Source organism: Homarus americanus, unplaced genomic scaffold (assembly GCF_018991925.1).
Source record: "Homarus americanus isolate GMGI-L3 unplaced genomic scaffold, GMGI_Hamer_2.0 scaffold16712, whole genome shotgun sequence".
NCBI lineage: Eukaryota > Metazoa > Arthropoda > Malacostraca > Decapoda > Nephropidae > Homarus > Homarus americanus.
Window position 1 is genome coordinate 5,557,841 of NW_024757794.1, and position 21,342 is coordinate 5,579,182.

Genomic DNA, 21,342 nt, shown 5'->3' on the forward strand with positions numbered 1-21,342 from the left:
GGAGTCGCCTGGCCAACTCGCCACTCGGTAGCACTCAGATGGGTGAGGGCGAGCTGTGTGATATGTTATTCTTCAACTCAAAATTTTGGGTATATGAACGTAATTTTCTTCATTTTCTTGTACAGTACTTTATTACATACACACACACATTCAATCATACAGAATGTGCAAAAAATATAAACAAAATAATCATCATAAGGTCAAAAACATAAGGGAATACAGTAAATAGCTGTTAACCAGGTCCACCTATTAGCCGACAAGAGCAGGGGGGGGTCACTTTAGTACGCAATATCACAATAGTACAGGGCAATGAACAGTCAGTATAGTACTCAATAACATGCCAAAGTCACAACATTAACAGCAATGCACAGTAATCAATAATATACAGAGCAGTACTATTGTAAAGCACAGATCGCAATGTTCAAAGGCAGGGTAAACACCAATGTAATAACAGCCTGGGATTGTAGGTAGTATCTTATACATGTACAGTATTACCCCGCCTAACGCGGTTTCACTTAACGCGTTTTATCATATACGCGGTGCCTCGCCAGAGCTGAACTTTCACTTAACGCGGAATTTTTCATCATATACGCGGGAAGCGGCGCGGGCACGATGCGCACAAGGTCGCCCAGTCATCAAAACATTACCGAGTTCTTCACCCGCCACCCACCACAGCCGGCCCAAGTCAGTGATAGTGATAATTATAGTGAGGATATGGACTTATATGGCCTTTGAGGGGTTTGACAAAGAGGCCCTGCAAGCCTCTGTGGTGGATAGTGATACAATTGATACAAGTGATACAGGTGAGGGCCAATAATCTGCCCTCTGCCTCGGAACCAACCCCCCATCCCCGTGTGCCCAGCCATCTTTTCTACTAATGCAAGTGTTAAAAAACCTAATATTATTGATATTTCTCTTAATTATTAATTGTGTGTGCATACCATCATAAAGTTAAGATAAAATTTTTACTACAACATAGTTGTGTGTCGTCAAAAAGTGGAGTTTGGGGGTCGGGCCAGTCTCTATTGGAATTAATCCCATATGTTCTGTTGTTCACTTAACGTGGTTTTCACTTAACGCGGTACCCTGTGGGTTCAATTGACCGCGTTAAGCGGGGTACTACTGTATAGTACCTCCCTTTCCAAGTGGTTTAGTGTCAGCCTTGAAAATACTTTTCCCTCCTAGTGAGTTGAAGATTGCTTAACCGAATTATCGCCAAGTGAATGATCTCTAAATGGTGGATACCTGTATAGTGAATCAAGTTACCAAAAGATATTTCCAAATTCAGGTGAAGCATACAATACAGGGGGTTCCTGGGTTATGAACGGGTTCCGTTCCTGAGTACTGTATGATCTTAAGTCGGAACCCATGCTATGCGCATGCTACACTTACAGAATGGTGTTTAAAATCCAACTTTATCAGAGCCTAAATCCTTATAGCCATCTAAAATAACTTAATTTAAGACAAAAGAGGAAAGTAAGAAATAAGTCATCAGGTAAATAAAATACTGTAAATTTCAATGGGATATTGGGTAATTGGTTCCAACTCACAGAAAAAGTAAATACAAACATTAAATATAAACAAAGTACAGTACTGTACCTCGTATTTCTTAATAATTTCTGTACTGTATATTGTCAATATGTTAACTAAATTTCTGAATGACTAATAAATTTAATGTAAAAATGCAAAAATATTCGAAAGACCAACAAACTCGATGTGTACTCCACTGTAAACAAAGTTAAACTGAGAAATGTCAATGGGTGATACGATCACCCCATCTGCCCAGCCTGGATTTGGTGGTTTTAGACTAAAGTTTTTATCTAATAAAATATCACAGACTAAAGTTAGGGGATAAAAACTTGCATTGCTAGAATCCTTGGAAGACAGAGAATAATGTGAATATAAACATCATATATTTTGCACACAAAATAAAAATTTTAGTACTGTACATCGGTGTACAATAGTACATTTTAGTATGTACAAGTTTTTCAACTGTATTTTTGGGTAGATTTACATAAATTTTTTCATTTATTTTTATTCATTTACATGCACACACCATCCTAAAAAAAAGAAAAGAAATAATTGTCCTAAGTGCAAACCTGTACTGTACTCAAATGTACTGTAAAAAGTAATAAAATTTTTATGTCTAATGCAAACTATAGCATGTTTATATTCAAATTAATCACTATCTTACAAGAATTCCAGCAATGTAAATTATATTCTCCCAGATCAGCTCAGTGACATTTTATAAGAGAAAAACATAAACCCCCTGTACAGGACTGATAAATAAATACGCACTAGACCTTCGGCGCCCAACTGTCACAATCCATCATCCCACCTCCCTCTCCCCCATCTGCCCAGCTAGGGTTTGGTGCTTTTTAGACTTTTTAAAGTTTTTATCTTATAAAATATCACAGACTAAAGTTAGGAGAATACAACTTGCATTGCTAGAATCCTTGGAAGACAGAGAATAATTTGAATGTAGACATATGTTTTGCACAAGAGAAAAAAATTAATCACCTGTATTACATTACAGTACAGTGACCCCTCGTTTAACGAACACCTCGGTTAACGTAATTTCGATTAACGAACTGCCTTCCATAAGGATCTTCAATTCGGTTAACGAAAAAAAATTCGCTTAACGAACTTCTTACGAACCGACCTCAACATGTTTTCGCTTGCACTGACCAGGCAACCAGGTTTAGTATCAGTCCGCCAATACATTAATCGGTTCTAGGGCTTAAATTCCTTACTATTTTTGTAAATATCAAGAAGTTTATACTATTCAATAATTTTAAAAGTTTAATATTCAATTTTTTAGTCATTTTAACAATTATTGAACAAAATTGAAGGTAAAGTGACTAGTTTAATGCGCGGCATCCAGCCTCTTAACACAGCAAACAGGCGTCAGTCTCTCTCTGTTTTCACTGGAGGTAACATCTTGCTTGAGACTCTCTTCAACTAAACGCTTTTTTTCTGTGTTTCCAAGCAAATTATTGGTCATTTTGAAATATATTTTATATATTGACAATATATAATGCAGTGCAGCGTTGATTTAAAGAAAATAATCTTGAATTAAACCAGAGAGCTAAAATTTTATGGGTGAAATGGCACCATGGGGTGACTTCTCTTCCACCCCAATGCCTTCTCTTCTTCCTTCTCCTCCACCCCCATTCTAAATCCCATCATCATCATCATCATCATCATCATCATCATCATCCAGGAGCCTTCTACATACACACCTCAAAGTAAGTGAAATTTTCTACCATTTTTGTTGAATTTAGGAAATTTTCGGTGAGCTGGAACCAATTACCCAAAAACCCATTGAAACAATGGTTTCGGTTAACGAACATTTCGGTTAACGAACGACCTTCTGGAACGGATCGAGTTCGTTAACCGAGGGGCCACTGTATTGGCGGACTAGCCTAGCCGATCAGCTGATGTGCTCACCAAAGTGTGTGTTTCTCGTAAGGCTGTCGTTAATAGAAGTTGTACTCGTTATTAGAACTGAAAATCCTTTTGGGAGCCTATTCGTTAACCAAAATCTCATAAATTGAACCTCTCGTTAATGGAGGGTCCACTGTATATAGTCAATTTTGAACTAAAATGGTGATTATGCAATTCATTTTCAGAGACCTCATGTCTGCTTCCTTCCCAAACTGATACCTGTTACAGTAATTAGGACTATGACACATGGCACCTTACCAGTTTATACAGAAAAATACAAAATAAATTTTTTTAAATTTTTCTGTACTGGTCTGTAATCAAAGACTGGCTGTTTGTTAGCAACTGAATGGACAGAAAAGGCTATCGGATGTATACACTCCTGTCCCCACACTTTCATTCTGACATTAGTTTATAAAAAAGCATAAATGGGAGAACATAACCTGCAAAGAATACCTACATTTTTTGTGAACGAAGAAGCTTGCTTATCCAGCTGTGAACCCTGTTTACACACAATTTCATTATTCTTATGTACTATAAGGTGTATTCCTCCTTAGTTAGATTGTTCAGTATTATAGTGATATTTAAAGAATTGTTTTGTGAATAATTTTCATGGTTATGTCTATTGAGATAAGAGTCTAAAAAAAATCAAGTTTTTATAAATCATGGTTTTTTAACACATTTTTCATAGGTCTTGAGCTTTGAACAGTAGATTTTCTATTTCTTACTGAGGAGGAGAGTTAAAATTAGTTTGCAGTACAGTACTGTACATCATGTTGGCCATTTCAGTGTTGTTAAGCAGGTGCTGTACTGTATATTATATAAATATAATGGACTAAGAAATACATTTTAGAATATACCCATATGGTATTCTACAAATTCATAAGTAATACTATCTTCTGTCACTGCTCCACCAGCTGTTACAGTACAGTATACAGTAAATAAAAATGTACGGGCAAAGATAAGTGTACAGTAACACCCCTATTATAGTTTTGTAACTGTTAAAGAAACCTGTGGGTATATGTTGCCAATCATAATGAGAGTAAGAAGTGTCATGCCAAAGAATGTCACTAACAAGTAGAGGGAGGTAACCAAAGCTTGTGCAAAAATAGATAAATGGGAACCAGGACATATGAGCACCATCAAAGAGGATACATAAACCATTTCTTGTTAATTCAGTGAAAGTGAATGTCCGAGGAAAAGTATGCAGGTTGTGTAGATATCTGCAGTCATTGAAATTAAAGAATTTCTTATATCTACTAACATGAAGATTGATTGATTTTGGTTAAATGAAATAAGAATAAATCGGTAATTTTGTTAATACTGTAATTGCAAAGTTTTACTAGTGCAGTTCTCTGTTGTGCCATCTCCCTCTATGTGAGGTAGTATACTACTTTGTTGAAAGGATCATCAGGACAGAAAACTTGAGAACAGTGATGGCAAAAGCTAAGGGCACCCTAATAACTCTGCCAGCACAGAAAGTTCTATCTCCCATAATTTTTTAATGTTGTTGGACTGTTGTATCACTAACTTGTTATGCGCTTAAAATCTTCATTGTTGAAGTGTATTTATAACTTTATAACAACAAGAAATAGTTCTGCCCAGTCCTGGAATTGAATTTTTCTGCCTAGCTCTCACTGAGGCTGGTATACTACATCATCTAGCCTTAGAGCAGTGTTTCTCAAACTTTTTCAATCCATTCCCCCCATGAGGAACTCTCAATATCCTCGTGGTCCCCCTTCAGTTCTCTCCCAAGCCCCTCACAAATGATGAAAATAAACTGTTTTGGTTCTCTTCCTTTATTTTAATGTTTTCAATCACCAAACAGAATGAATATTTTGTTACAGTTCAATGGGATGGATGACATAGTTTCCTTTCAGTCCGTCGACTGATTCGAGGTTGAGTCACTGATAAAGCACATCTCATGTCTGGGTCCACATGTAACCGGTTTCGGCTTTTATTCTCTATTTGAAGATGGGTGGAGAAACCAGATTCACGTAAATAAGTAGTAGAAATGGCAAGAGGACTCGAAGTGCGATCTCACTAACTTTTGGATAAAACTGATACATTGAGCACCAGAATACAGTCAGAGATTTTTCTTCATAGAGGTCTCTGGCAGCAGAATCGTTCTGAGATCAAGGAATTTGTCTAACAGGAACTAGAACCGTGCAATCTGAGCGAATCCGTTGGAAAAGAAAAAACTATCTTTTGCACCGTACTATGTATATATCAAACCTGTTCTGTATGGGTATTATGATTACACACCATGAAAAAAAAACAATCTCACCTAACAAGGCAAAGTAACAAAAAATAAGTTGAATAAGAGTTCCACATTTTCTCCAAACATATACTGTATTACTTACACAAGCCTGCCATGGCCCCCCTAAAATCTTGCCGTGACCCCCTTGCCCCCAGTTTGAGAAACACAGGCTTAGAGAATGCTACCTTGCTTGGTTGAAGTGCCAGTCAGATCATATCACAATCTTCACTTGTTTGAAAGCTGTGATGTTCCAGTAGTGTAACTACTGAATCAAAGGTAAAGGTATGAGTTGTAGCAGTAGAATTAAATACGTTATTTTTCATGCTACCTGTACTTATATTTTAATACTGTATTGTATCGACATGTCATTATCTGATATTTGTTGGTGTATTTTTACTTTATATGTTGCCAGTTGATGAATTAAGAGGTACTGATATTGTATTAATGGCAAACTGGTGTTTGGATTAAAATTTTGTAATGATACTGTATTGAAATTTAAAAGGTAAGCTTAAGTCTGCCAGAGATGTACTCTCCACATTGTATGGTCAATGCATACATCAGGTAGTGATCCTTAATATTTGTAGCATGCTTGTCTGCTTTTCCTTGTGTGCTGTTAAGCCATAAGTTACTCCTCTTTGGCAAGACAGTAGGTCATCTATTTGCAAAGTAAAGGGAGAGTAAGTTGTCATCTTGGCATTAGCTTTGCTTTTGGTTAGTCTTGCTGCAAGTGTTTAATGTTTTAATGGACAGGCTGCTGTTCTCTAACAGCTCTTGTCAGTTATATGCATTACATTCCTCCACTAATGTACTGTACATCAGTCTGTATACCATCTCTTAAAGACAGGAACTCTCTTTTGCACCAAAAAATTCTCTACCCATTCCTTAACTGCAAAAAACACTTGTTGTATTTTTATTTCTGTTTAAGCTCACCTCTCTTACATACACCTGAGGTTATTAATATTGTTAATTTTTTCTCAAATTTTTTTATCTTGAAAAGTCGACTCATTATTTCAAAATTGGTTTTTATGCAATTTTTATCCTCTTGATATTTTGTGATAAATTGCCTTCTTCAGGCATCTACATATGTATGTGAATTTTCAAGTTGGCAGTTTTAATCTGAATACAGGGTATATTTTTTAGTATTTTGTGTTTTCTTGTATTGTTAATCATTTGTTGTCTTTCAGCAGTTTACTTTGATAGATTGAGAGATTACTTTTAGATTATTATAAGATGCAGGAGTGTCAAATTGAATAGCAGACAGGATTAATGAAATATAGCTGGCTTACCTTGGGGCAAGGCTTGTGCCAACAAAAATGTATGGACACTAGTTGATACTTTTTAAATGTACTGTATATCTATGCAGTATACAGTACTGTACAATATAACATCAAAACATAAAAATCTTTATTGATGGTGCAATATGAAAATTTGCAACTTTCTCTTGGTATTTGGACTTTTGAGAACCCAGAGGTGTATTGCAATATGAATTAATATACATCACATAAGGTTATATGTGAATAATGATATTTTATTGAATGTCAAGTGAAAAAAAAATGTCTAGTATAATAAACATTAAATTTAAGGTCAACCATAACCGTGTTATTTTGGTTTTGAAATCATCATCTTGGGATTAGCTTTGTGAAAATGGCAGGTCTTGGGCCTTCCATTTCATATTTAATGATCTATCCAAATATTAGTGGCAGAATTTTTCTTCCACTGTATCCAACTACTGTAGTAATGTGTAACTAAGTATTTTTACTATTGGCATGGTACATTTGCTGTATAAAAGTAACATGTGCTTTATGGGATCTTATGAGACAAAAGATATAACTCGCACTCATTTCTCTGTAGTGAGGTAATATACATCATGGTAACTTAATGCATGATTGATTGGAGAAAAGATACATGTACTACTGTACTATATCTTAACTCCTTTATTCTAAATGGGAATAGCAACCACAGCATTACAACTAAGTATCAGCGAGTCGGCTGATCTGCATCAAATGGTGTATCCTGAATAATCATGTCTTGTTTATGGAACTTTTTAAGGAATAATTTCCAGGAAACCAAACTTGGCAACTGATCAAACTGCCCTAATCTACTAAGTGGGTGTTATGGTAGGTGTTTAAACACTGCAAGTCTAGACAGTTAATACTGGCATCATTTCTAAGTATTTGTGCAGAATTTAATTAGTGTTACCATGTATCTTTTCAAATACTTGCAGAAAAGCATTGATTAAATAGGTTAAAGTATATTATATCATTCCATTTGAAGTATTCCTTCTGTCACTAATACTGTTCCCTTTTTTTGTAAGTTTCACTCACTAGGTAGAGCACTGTACACTTGGTAGTTTACTTTGAAAACGTTTTGTGTCATAGTACATAGCTTATATTTTATCATTTGGTATTTTGTAAATTGAAATTTCGGTCTTAAGTATATAACTGATGCATTAAACTTAATGTTACATCTTCTTTCAGTAATTACTAATGTGTTATTTGGACCACCTTTTAGGAATTATTCTAATCCATATCATTGGAAGTATTGACTGCATGATGTGCTAAAGTAAGTAGGTATATAACTTGAGGATACTGTAAGATATGTAGAGTCCCCCAAAAAAGTATCGTTAGCCATGGGGTCGATGTGATTCGAGGCTTTTCGAGCAATGTTACTTGACCTGTTTCTGAATGGTTGGTACGTATTTCTACATCCGCGATCTTTGAGCATGAATGAGTACTGTATACAGTATACCATTTCAAATGATGTTAATCCTCCGAGGCTTCAGATCAATTACATGAATCAGAGTGGATGTCATAAATGGATACCAACGCCATGCCAGTCATCAATAGAATCTTCTGGGAGATTGACCGAGGAATTATCGGGGAGACATTGCAAGATAAGAGAGGTGCTATCATTGCTTCACAACGAGAGTAATAACAGTACAGGGTATGTAACGCTGCCACTCTGACACTTACAACCACCAGTGTCTATTGATTTGAAATCTTATTTTGGTGTTAATCAAATGCAATTTACAAATAAGTAACATGGCAGATCCCATGTAGACTGATATAGTACTGTATTGTATATTTAGACTGATATATTGTATATTTTGCTCTAGCTGTTCACTCTAATATTAAGTACCGTACTACCCCTGTATTTGTTTAGTCACTTCATAAATCAGACATATTGTGAAGAACATGAATAGGCATATTGTGAAACTCAGTATGAATGAAACTCTGTTACTACAATGACAGAATGGGGAAATGTCCATTTTGAGGTTTGTCTCAGTCATGATTTTCTGAAACATTTCCATTTAAGTATATTTCAATGTTATTGCAATCATCAGTCAGTGGCTTGTGTATGTTGAGGTATCTAGTATGTCAAACAAGGACTCCTCCCTCCCCCAAATCCTACCCCCACTTCTAGCTGTTCCTGATATGGCAAGCAGGCGTACCAACTTATGATGATGCACTGGCGACCATATCAAAGCATTTCGTCTAGCGTTTCAAACTGTACCGACGGGAAATCTAATGATACTTTTTTGGGGGGACTTTACATTTGTGTGATCCTAGTATTGGTGTAAATAAGTTGTTAATATGCAAGCAAGTCATTTCAGGATCTCCTATCAAAATTTTTTTAGGTCAGTTTCATTGCATCCAATTTCAAAAACCAAGTTAAGGCTGGCATGGATATTCAAAATTAATGCAAATTAGAAAAGTATTGCATTACCAGTATCCTGGATTGATTTGTTAACACAATTTTTTTTTCCTGGTTAATTCTTTTGTTATCAACAGTAGTAGTGGTATATGAAGATAATTTTTATAGGAAGTAGTAACTGTAACCTAAAAATTTTATCAAGATAATTGAGGATTAAATCATAGGTTTTTAATACACTACTGATGACCAAAAATATTAAAATAGGTCTAATTATTTATTTGAGTAGGTTTTTAGGATTGTGACAAGACATCTCACTGTTATCTTTTAAAAGCATGTTAATGTGGTTAATTTTGATAATGTAAAACATGCTTAACCTCAAACACTATTGAAAGTTTGCAGTGTTGTTATAACACCATTAATTGTTTGTCCTCCAAATTGTGTATTGATGTAAAAGCATCTAGTGGTACCAAATAAAGTGGATAAATTTTAAGTTAATATTGAGCTAATTCCTGGCTTTTTTTTATGGATGCAGAAAAAAATAGTGTGTACTGTGCATCAAAACCCTTTGTTACAATGATGTGACTTGCATATTCGCATATCAAACTCCAATGAGTGTACTGTATAATGAAATTAGAACCTGATTCAAGTTAAAATGATGTTCAATCTGCATTTACAACCTTTTTTTAACCTTTAATCATTGGCTAAGGATTCCCCACCCCCTCATAAGTGGAAAAAATTAGCAGAAGTATGTACGAGTACTGTACTTTATGTGTACAGTAAAAACCCCATAATTTTCACTTTAATTCTAAATCACTCATAATTCACTTTTTGCTGTTACGAAATACATGTTACAAATTTCATAATACAGTACAGGTAGTTCTGCTATAACGCGATAATTGTGTTCTTGTGAAATATCGTGATATAGAAAATCGCGTAATAGAAATAACAGGGCTTATGGAGAAAATAGGGTTAGGTGCAGATTACTCGAAATCGAAAAAATTTAGTAGTTAGCCAAACACAAAGGATAGCACAGTCTAAATAAATGTTACATTCATATCTAATAATGAAATCATACAGTAAATGTAACACTTTACCTTGAAAAAATATGAATGTAACTTGATGGGGGAGAAGGGTGATTTTGAGGTTGATAAAATCGAGCTTCTCTTCAAGTGTTATATCCTTTCTTTTACGATCATCACCGGGAATTCTATCACCAGAACGCTTCTTGGAGATATTCTTCTTTACCATATTCACAGTTAATACCACAAAATTGGAGAAATAGTAAGCAAAAATCGCGTTATAGCAAACAAGCGTTCGCGTTATACAAATATCGTTCCAATTCATAAATCGCGTTAGAGCAAATTCGCGTTATCAAAACACGCGTTATAGCAGAACTCATTGTATTCGGTAAAATAAAAAAAATGAGACATCTCAAAATACTTATTACAATACCGTATGTATAATAATAATAATAAAATAATAAAAATTAACGGTTTATTGAAAAAATTCTGCAGCCCGAAGGCTAAAAATATACATTGGACACATATGACTTATTACATACATTGGTGGTTTAACAAAAGCCTTCACTAGGGAAAGGTAAAGGAACATACAGTGAACATACAGATTAATGTAGGTGTTGAACAGCAAACTCGTAGTGTAGTAACTCCCTCCCAGATGGTGTTAGGAGGAACTCACGTGGTGTAGTAGTTCCCTCAGATGGTGTTATGAGGGACCTGGCGTGGTGTAGTAATTCCCTCGCTGATGGTGTTATGAGGGGCCTCACGTGTAGTAATTCCCTCACAGATGGTGTTATGAGGGACCTCACGTGGTGTAGTAATTACCTCACAGATGGTGTTATGAGGGACCTCACGTGGTGTAGTAATTACCTCACAGATGGTGTTATGAGGGGCCTCACGTGGTGTAGTAACTCCCTCACAGATGGTGTCATGAGGGGCATCACGTGGTGTAGTAATTCCCTCACAGATGGTGTTATGAGGGGCCCGACGTGGTGTAGTAATTCCCTCACAGATGGTGTTATGAGGGACCTCACGTGTAGTAATTCCCTCACAGATGGTGTGATGAGGGACTTGACGTGGTGTAGTAATTCCCTCACGTATGGTGTTACGAGGGACATGTGGTGTAGTAATTCCCTCACAGATGGTGTTATATGAGTGAGGTTTGGTCTTAGGCCTTCCTATCGTAGACGGATTAACACATCCGTGTTTGTTGTTGGGTCTCACGGGCCGTTATCACTGGGTACCTGGGACCTCATTGTGTGAAGGTTAACTTGGGTACGACTGTTACCGTTGAGTTGTTCTCACTGACTTAAGCACTGTTCACCACTGTTCACCTCTGTTTAACACTGGTTCCGTTCCTTTCCAAATGAAATTGTAACTTCTGGCGAGAACTTGTTGATATTCCGGTGGGGAGGAGGGTTCAGGGGAGGGGGTTGGTATGGGCCAACTTAACAGTTGACCTGGCTGCTCCGAGAGGAGCGCCAGGTACGTCTTGACCCTTTGGTGGTCAAGGATGTATTATACAGTGGGGTATGCTATAACGAATCTAATTGGTTCTAGAACCTTGTTCGTTATAGCATTCGTTCGTTATAGGATTAATCCGTTCCAGGCCCCCAAATACAACCACTTAACACTGAAAAATATAATATAAAATTGTAAAAATTGTAAAAAAGTGCATAAATATGCATCTAAACCCCTGAAATAAAGAATATCATTAATATTTGTAATAAAAAACAATAAATTAGAAAAAAAAATTTAAATAATGTTCGTTGTAGGAGTTTCGTTCGTTATAGCATTCTCAATTTTATAGGTAAAACCGTTCGTTATAGGAATATTCGTAGTAGGATCCGTTCGTTATAGCATACCCCACTGTATAGTGATATCCCCATTTGCCATAACAATTGGTGCAGAAGACTTCCAGGAATGAAAGATTGACCGGACAACTTTCCCAAACCCGGAAAAATTCCTTGTCGTCGGAATTTTTTCCGGTTACTGGGAAAAATTTTTGAGTGTCTTAACTACACATCTTGCACAGACAGATACTAGCCCACATCCGCAGAAAGTTTCTGGTTGCTAGGGAATGTTTTCCCAAGAGTCTGAACTACAGGTAAACCTTGATAAATGATGTCTCGTTCAGCGATACTGTATTCTGCTTTAACGATGGTCATGAATTAAGACCATCTTGCTATACAGTGGTCCCTGGTTAACGAGCACAATCCGTTCTAGAAGGTTGCTCGTTAACCGAAAAACTCGTTAACTGAAACCATTGTTTCAATGGGTTTTTGGGAAATTGGTTCCAGCTCACCGAAAATTGCCTAAATTCAACAAAAAAGGTAGAAAAGTACACTTACTTTGAGGTGTGTATGTAGAAGGATCATGGATGATGATGATGATGGGAATTAGAATGGGGGTGGAGGAGAAGGGATAAGAGAAGGCATTGGGGTGGAAGAGAAGTCACCCCATGGTGCCATTTCACCCATAAAATTTTAGTTCTTGTAAGATTGTACCATCGTACGATGTTTTCCCATGTTGAGATGGGGGCTTGTCTTTGGCAGCGCCCGGTTGCCAGTCACCAGCTGACGCTGTTAGAATAAAGTCTACAAAGAACGTGGTCTATGACTCCAACCTCTCACATGGCGCAGTGAGTAGGATATGTCGGGGCCCGACACGCCATTACAGCCCTGACAAGAACGCTGACATGGCCCCTACACGTCCACGATTCTCGACGCCCTCAAGGGGACGCCAGGGCTTCTCTACACCGGCGGGGAACACCACGCACGCCCAGCAGCAGGCCATGAGTGCATTGATGGCTCAGATGGCGTCTCTAGTTGCTGGCGGTGGTCATGCTTCTATGCCGGTCATGAAGCCCTCAGCAGCTGTCGCACCAGAGAAGTGTGAGGCAGAAATGCCAACAGCTGCGTTTAGGACATGGAGGCGGTCCATGGAGTCATGGGTGCTGTTGAACGGGTGGTCACAACTGGTGGCCACACTCCACATTCGCCTGAACTGCGTCCCTGCACTCCAAAGGGTGATTGACTCGAGATACCCCAGCGGTCAGTGGGAGCAGCTCTCGCCCAAAGAAGCCCTGGACGCCATCAGTGGAATGGTTCTTCAATTTTCAAACCAAGCTGTGAAATGGAACGAGTTTTTCAACAGCAAACAAGGTGAAGAGGAGCCCATGAAAAGGTATTTTCAACGATGCTTCGCAGAGGCAGTGGAGTGTGAATTAAAATGTCCCACCTGTGATAACGACCTCTCTGAGTACATGCTATTACGTAAAGTTATGGTGGGCCTGAGTAACCCAGTGTTGAAAAGGGAAATTTTCCAGGGGTACTCTAGTTATAATAGTGTTGAAGTGCTTAGAAACAAATGCATGTTATTTGAGGCAGCAGTGAGAGATGCTGGTGTATTGTGTCGTACGTCTGGCCAGGCAGTGGTGGGAACAGCCGCAGAGGCAGTGGCGGTTGGTGATGACGTCACCGGTGAGTCCGAGGTAGCTGCTACCCGACCTGGACACCCCAATCGTGCGCACTGTGGTAACTGCGGCATGTCACATGCCTCTGGTAAAATTAACTGCCCTGCAAATGGGGCTACATGTCGCAATTGCTCTAAGGTTGGTCACTTCAAAAGGTGTTGTAGGAGTAAGTCAGTCCTAAGTGCTCCTGTGGATGTGTCAGGCGCTGTTACAGTGGCAACAGCCCAGCTATACCTGCCACCCCAGGTTACAAGTGTTCGTGTCCCAGGCCGGGGGCAATTCCCCCGCCACCCCTGTGCTGGCTGTAGCTGACACGGGTGCTATGGTGTGTGTGGCAGGCGCATCCCTGCTCAGGGACATCGGTTTGTGTCCGGGGCAACTTCGGCCCCTAATGGCCGAAGGGACGTGGCAAACAAACAGCTCAAGTGTCTGGGGTCCGCCCCCTGCCGCCTCGGTGTGGACGAGGGGTCCACCATCCAGGAGGTCTACTTCGTGCAGACAGCCAAGGCCCTCTATCTGTCATTGGAGGCCTGCAAGTGCCTCAACTTGGTGCCTGTCGACTTCCCGCTCCATAGACGTGCTGTGGCTGCCGTGAGCGATGGAGGGGAGCGGCACACTGCCGACGATCTACCTCCGAACCCTTTACCTGAGAGCAGCCGTTTCCCGCCGAGGCCAGTTGAGATACCCTTGCCTCCTTTGGAGGAGAATGTGGTCAGGCTGGAGGCATGGCTACTCACGCACTTTTCGTCTACCGCATTCAACACCAGCAGGTCCCCACTGCCAGTCATGACTGGTCCCCCTCACCGTATCCACCTGACGCCCGGCACGACCCCCTACGCCTGTCACACACCCGCTCCCGTTCGGAAACACTGGGAAGAGGAGGTGAAGGCCCAGTTGGAGGAGGACGTCAGGAGAGGCATCATCCAGCCAGTGCCTGCTGGTGAGGCTACGGAGTGGTGCGCCAGGATGGTTGTGGTGGCCAAGAAAAACAGTCAGCCCAGGCACACTGTGGACTTCCAACGCTTCAATGCAAGCAGTCTGAGGGAGACGCACCACACACCTGCACCATTCGACATGGTGTCTGGGGTGCCAGTGCACTCTTTCAAAACCGTCGCCGACGCCTTTTGGGGATTTCATCAAGTGGAGTTGGAGGAGGAGAGTAGACGTCTGACCACATTCATCATGCCATGGGGCCGTTTTCGATACTGCAGGACGCCCATGAGACATTGCTCAGCGTCAGATGCTTACACCAAGAGGTTTGACGACGCTATTCAGGATGTGCCCCGCAAGTACAAGTGTGTGGATGACACTCTCCTCTATGACTCCAGTGTGAAGGGGGCGTTCTGGCACACTTACGATTTTCTGGAGACCTGCGCTCGCACAGGTATCACGCTGAAACCAGAAAAGTTCTTGTTCTGCAGGAGAGAAGCTGAGTTTGTGGGTTTCCTCCTGGGGTGGGACCTGTACCAGCCAACTGCCCAACGTCTGTCAGCCATCAAGGATTTCCCCATGCCGGATCAGCCATCAATCACTGACATCAGGTCCTGGCATGGCTTGGTTAACCAGTTGACTCCCTTCCTTGCCACTGCACCTGTGATGGAGCCCTTCCGTGAGCTCCTCAAGAAGCCAGTGGGCAAGCAGGTGTATTGGGACGACCAGCTGTGGCTCAAGTTTCGCCAGGCCCAGGACACCATCTGTCAGTTGGCCAGAGACGGCTTGGTGTACTACGACAAATCCAGGCCTACGGCAGCTGTCACTGATTGGAGCAGGGAGGGCATCGGTTTCGTCGTCCTGCAACAATACTGTGCCTGTGCCTCTCCAGAGACACCCTTCTGCTGTAGAGGAGGGTGGCGGTTGGCTTTGTGTGGTAGCCGACATCTGAGCACGGCCGAGGCCGGTTATGCTGCAGTAGAGGGGAGGCCCTGGCTGTGGTGTGGTGCCTGCGCAAGGCCAGGCTGTTCCTCCTTGGCTGCCCGAACCTCATTTTGGTGACGGACCACCGCCCCTTAGTTGGCTTGCTAGGGGACAGAGCCCTCACGGATGTGGCGAATCCGCGCCTGTTCAGGCTCAAGGAGAAGACCCTGCAGTACCGATTCACGGTCAAATACTTGCCAGGGAAGCGGAACTGTGCAGCTGACGCCCTATCCCGCTTCCCCTCCCTCAGGGCGGCGCCTGATGCGGAGGACATGGACCAAGAGGAGGACCTGTGCGCTGCAGTGTGTGCAGTCACAATCGCAGCACTGGATCAGGATGGATGCATCACTATGGACGAAGACACAGTGTGCAAAGCGGCCGCGGACGAACCAGTGTACCAGATTCTAGTGTCGAGGGTGCTGGCGGGCGACTGGCACCCCCACAAGTCGCAGGAGGTGGCCTGTCTGCGCCCGTACTTCTCGGTGAGGGACAGGTTGGCTGTGGTCAGGGGTTTGGTCACCTACACCTTTGACCAGGGCTGCGTGCGCCTTGTCATCCCCGACTCCCTCCGCCACCGGGTCGCCGTTAACCTGCATGCGGGGCACCAGGGCCTCGACTCAATGCTCAGGCGGGCCCGGCAGTCTGTCTATTGGCCTGGCGTGGAGGGTGACCTGCAGTATCATCGGTCCCGGTGTGCTGCTTGCGAGACCCACGCCCCTTCCCAGCCTCCAGAGTCATTGGTTCTGACCCCAGCGCCAGACTATCCCTTTCAACAAGTGGTGGCCGATTTGTTCCACCTGCAGGGCCGCACGTACCTAGCATATGCTGACCGACTGACAGGTTGGCTGGAGATCGCCAACTTCCCTAACGAGGCCACCTCTGGAAAAATCATCGCCAGTCTGTGGGCCTACTTCACGAGGTGGGGGGTACCTGAGCAGATCTCCACGGATGGAGGTACCAACCTTGCCAGCCTTGAGATGACAGATTTCCTCAAGTCATGGGGGGTCGAGGTGCACCTCTCGTCGGCCCACTTCCCCCAGTCCAATGGCAGGGCAGAGGCTGGGGTCAAGGCTGCCAAGAGGCTCCTCAGGGATAACACTGGGCCCAGGGGTAGCCTGGGCTGCGATAGGACATCTCAGGCCCTCCTCCAGTACCTGAACACGCCTCTGCGGGGGGTGAACAAGTCGCCCGCCCAACTTGCCACCGGCCGCCAGCTCCGTGACGGCGTTCCCGTGGCCAGACAGCACTATAAGGTGGACCAGCACTGGCGGCGGGCACTTCGTATGAGGGAGGTGCGCTTGGCCAAAACCCAGGATGGGGTCCTGTCGCGGAGGGAGGTATCCCGCCAGCTGGCTCCCCTAGTCGTGGGCACGCAGGTGCGTGTGCAGGACGCAGCTACCAAGCTCTGGGACAGGACAGGCATAGTGGTGGAAGCCCGCCCTCACAGGCAGTATGCCGTCAGGTTGAGTGGCAGTGGCAGGGTGTCCATCCGCAACAGACGCCACCTGTAAAACGGCTCCACACCTGTGCCTACTACTCCGGTGGTGCACCAAGCTGTGCCTCCTGGCCCCCCTTCTGCTGTGCCCTCCTTCGCACCCACGGCCCCTCCCCAGTCGAGCGCGGCCAGGCCCAGGAGAGGCCGTAGGCCTCCGGGCTGGCGCTCGTTAACCGAGGGACCACTGTATATGATAAAAAAATAAATTCGCTTTAAAGATATCCATCGAATATGCATCGATATAAATTGGTTAAATTTTTTTTTTTATCTCTAGTACAACCTATGGGTTGTATAGTACAGTACAAGTGATCGCGGCCTTTCATGCCCGGTTCGCCATCCGGCTAACAGCGTACAGCGAATGAGGGTGCACCAAGTCCGTAGACTTACATCGTTTTCCAGCGTAAATAAAATGGTTAATTAATGCCTTCCTAAAGAAACCATTGATATGGGACCAGGTTAGTTCCACTCTATGAATTTTTTGCGATTTTTCCACAAATTTGATGAAAAACGATTGTGCAGTTTCGGCTGCCCATAACAGACAGACAGACAGGTACCACGGCTATTCCTATAGTATATTAGATAGTCAAATTAATCGCTGTCTTGCAAGGATTCCAGAAATACAAATTATATTTTACTGTATTAAGTCAGTGACAATTTATAAGGAAACAATATTTAACCCTATGCACCACTCATCTCTTGCTGCTCCTATCAGCTGCGGTAATACCTACCTACACGCCACCACACAGCCAACCCGCTCACTACAGTCTTGCACTTGGTTACTTTGTCAAATGCATCTACCTGCCATCGGGTAGCTCCACGAGTACAGGTACTCCTCGACTTACGACCTATTTGACTCATGGCCACCCGGACATACGACCACCGCAGTCGTCCCCCCCAAAAAATTCAAATTACGTATTTTCGAGTCCCAACGTTAGTGATCGCGCTGAGTACTGAAATTTTTTTGGGGGCAATTCCCTTTAAAATGGCTGGCAAGTGTAAAAGTGAGAGTTCTCGTAGTGCTGAGAAGAAAAAGAGACACCCAGAAATTTATGTAAATCTACCCCAAAATACAGTTGAAATAGTGTACATTATTAAAATGTACTATGTACTAAAATTTTTATCTTTTGTGCAAATATATGACGTTTATATTCAAATTAATGACTATCTTATAAGAATTCCAGCAATGTAAATTATATTTTCCCTGGTCACTTCTATGATATTTTATAAGCAAAAAACAAAAACTCAATCTAAAGGACATAAATAAACAAATAAATACTTCACAAGACCTTTGGCACTAACTGTCAAACATGTCGCTGTCACCTCCCCTTCCTCCCAACCCCCACCCCCCTTCAGGGTTTGGTGGTTTTAGGCTTACAGTTTTTATCTTTAATATCACAGACTGGAGTTAGGAGAATATAATTTGCATTGCTGGAATCCTTGCAAGACAGTGAATAATTTGAATATAAACATCATATATTTTGCACAAGAGATAAAAACTTTAGTACATTTTAATAATGTAAAAAAATTTCAACTGTATTTTTGGGTAGATTTACATAAATTTCTTCAAACATTCTTATTCAGTTACATGCACACACCATACTAAAAGAAACGTAAAAGAAGTAAATGACCTTAGTGCAAACCTGTACTGTACATTTACTATATGATTAGGGCAGTACTAAAATTTTTGTCTAGTGCAAATTATAGCTTGTTTATATTCAAATAAATCACTATCTTACAAGAATCCCAGCAATGTAAATTATATTCTCCCAGGTTGTTCAGTGGCAAATTATAAGAGAAAAGCTTAGTCACTCTTAAGGACTGATAAATAAAAACACATTAGACCTTTGGCGCCAACTGTCAAACATATGACCTCACCTCCCCCATCTGCCCAGCCAGGGTTTTAGTATACTGCCAGATTCTGGGGTCACTAATTCTTAGGGGGATAACTTAACTATAGTCTTAATTTTAAGGGTTACTGCCACCAGACCCCCTCTGGGCAGTATGTAGCTCGTTAGGTAGCGGGCAGAGTGGACTAGGCATTGAGTTAGGTTTTTCATTGACCAGATCGATAAGGGAAAAGAAGGGTGAAACCATAACATGTCTTAACTAATTTATTCCTTATATAACATACTGTAACAAAAAATACAAGTGAGATGGCCTTCCTCAGAAGAACAACGAAGATGTTGGTTACCCTGCTTGGCACCAGACGTCGTACATTAATTGCATGTCATCCACATACTTATTGCATAACAATCAGTGACCTCCTTACCTCGGTCATTTCTTCTTACAATAACCCTCAACACGTCAGGCTGCTCCACCTGTATGGAATATAGCCCCTTAGGTTATCATACATAGTAGTACCAGCTCACCACACCTGTTACACTTCACGCCTGCAAGTATGGGACTCCTTGTAATTTCTATATCCACATATCAGGCACCTCGTTCGCACATCGCCCTCGGTGGGTAGAGACGAGGGTTTCACCAAGAGGCATACCAGTACTGTTTCTACGCCTGGTATTATAGGTCGCTCCAAGTGACGACCGCGTAGTTTTTCAAGCATTTCCTTATTTATTCCTACTCATTTGGGGTGGTATGCTGGGAATCCACAGGTTCACAGTGGAATAGCAAAACTGGTAGTCACCTCACATGGTGGGACGCTCACAGGGATAATGGCCGACGCCCAGCAAGTTGCTCTGACCGCGTGGGACTTGAGTTGATGGGAGAACGAAGGATACTGAGAAATAATGCCTGATGGGCGGTTATTACCCCCTGTAACACATTACTACTTCACTTTATACAACAGGCACAGTCTTAAGCTGAAATAACTGCTATATAAGTCTTTTTTAGAGCGGGATGTAGCCCGATGGAGGACACTGACCTGAGTTGATGGGAGAACGAAGGATACTGAGGGCAGTGCCCTGCCGCTTCTCACTGCATAGGCCTAGTTTTCAATCTGTAATTTTTACTTTGATTTCTTATGGTTCTCACCTCTCCATTTTCCCGTTTATTGTGACATGGTGTCTTATAAATCCATATTTTAATCCTAACTTACATACTAGAATACGGTTCAGGCTTGACAGTTCTTGGGGAAATTAAGTGGGCTATATCAACAACTCACACCTGTAGGCCGGGTACAAGGGATGCTGCCTTGATACAAAAGCCGAATGTTCATAGCGTGGGTATCCACTTTACTTAAAGCTGTAATCAGGGATCCTCCCCTCACACATTGCACTACTTGAACACAGACATAAGATTCTCTGATCACTGTACATGTCGTGGGTATACGTCACCCGAGGAGACGAGGCGTATTAAGTTCACACCGATGCATACAAGATATTTCCTTTCAAGTATATTTTCTGGGTCACTCCCAACACCTCACATAGTTCTGATACATTTATCCTTTTTCCAGATGATTGTTCTCATGTATTTTCACATGATATCTGCGGAAGTTATGTTCGCTACACGTTCACAGACTTAAATAGTATGACCTTCAAACCACGATCCACACTTAGTCCTACAGTACACTAGTCCGGCTCAACTGGACTTTCCCAATCATCTTATAGATACCTTGAGTTCTCCTTAATTCTATGAATACATACAATTAATATTATATAAGCATACCTGGGTACAATACAACACATGATTCAGTAACATTGAGTAGGTGAGTTATCCTTTATCAATGTTTCCCGTTCTCTGAGATTCTACAAGCGTGGTGGATTTGAATGTTATGCAGCGTAATATGAATTAAAGTTTTTTTTTAGGAATGACAATGATGTGCGCAGTACATTAGGCTTACAGTTTTTTTCTTATATAATATCACAGACTAAAGTTAGGAGTATATAATTTGCATTGCTGGAATCCTTGCAAGACAGTGAATAATTTGAATATAAACTTCATATATTTTGCACAAGAGATAAAAATTAATCACCTGTATCACATTACAGTAGTGATTACATAAGAACATCAAGATCGTCTTAGTGATGTAAAAGTGTAAATCAATGTAGGATTTTTAATGCTAGACGCGATTGTATTTTTGAAAACTCAATGTCCACCGAGTTGGAGATACAGCCCAGGTCAGGAGGTA